The sequence below is a fragment of the Mus pahari genome, chromosome 19, assembly GCF_900095145.1.
Source record: "Mus pahari chromosome 19, PAHARI_EIJ_v1.1, whole genome shotgun sequence".
Classification (NCBI taxonomy): domain Eukaryota; kingdom Metazoa; phylum Chordata; class Mammalia; order Rodentia; family Muridae; genus Mus; species Mus pahari.
Genome location: NC_034608.1, coordinates 22,667,637 through 22,668,751, shown reverse-complemented (window position 1 = coordinate 22,668,751; position 1,115 = coordinate 22,667,637).

Below are 1,115 nucleotides of genomic sequence, written 5' to 3'. Positions count from 1 at the left end.
AATTGAACTCAGGACCTCTGGAAGAGCAGTCTGTACTCTTAACCGCTGAGCCATCTCTCCAGCCCTTCCTTCACCTTTTAAAGCAGTGGTTCTCAACCTGTATGTAGGTGGTGACTCCCACAGGGCTCCTATATCAGATATCCTGAATATCGGACATTTACATTATAATTTAAAACAGCAAAATCACACTTACGAAGTAGCAAAGAAATAATGTTAGGGTCGGGGTTACCACAGCATGAGAAACTGTATTAAAGGGNTGCGGTATTAGAAAGACCGAGAACCACTCTGCCAGAAACAACCAAGGGCTGAAGAGACGGCCAAGGAGTTAATTAAGCACATATGTCTCCTCCAGAGGACCAAAGTTTGTTTGTCAGCTCCTATGTCACCAGGCAGCTCATAGCAGTCTGTAACTCTAGCTCTGGGGGATTCGATGCTGCTGCCCTCTGAGGCCACCCATACACTTGGTCTTGAGAGCATATGCTCCCGTGAGCCCACAGCACGTGCACGTGCATACGTGCACACACACATACACACACAAAGAGCAGAAGGGGAGAGGACACTGAGTAGCCAGGCTGCCTATCAGTTGAGCAGGAAGCTCTACACAGGCAGCTTTCTCAGTCATCCTCCAGTCTGGGGTGACTTTTCAGAGATGCATCACCCTGTTCCCCTAAGCAGCCTCAATAAATTCACTGCTTCGCCACATCAGACCTGAGTGGAATCATTCCTTTGCTCAATTCTGGGTCTTTCCTTTCCTTTTTCCTTTTCTTTCTTTTTTTCCCCCTCTTTTTTTTTTTTTTAAATTTATTGTTATACATTGTATGTATATATGTATGGTATCTGTCATTCAGACAGATCAGAAGAGGGCATCAGATCTCATTATGGATGGTTGTGAGCCACCATGTGGTTTCTGGGATTTGAATTCAGGACCTTTCAGATGATGGATCGGTCAGTGCTCTTAATCACTGAGCCATCTCTCCAGCTCTGGGCTTTCTTTTTCTGACTGAGCTATATTCCCAACCTCCTCCTCAATAAGGTTACTACCTATCCTTTATCTAGCCTTTATCTGCCTATTCATAACTCACCACCCTGAGAGATGAGACTTTGTCACTTTAAGA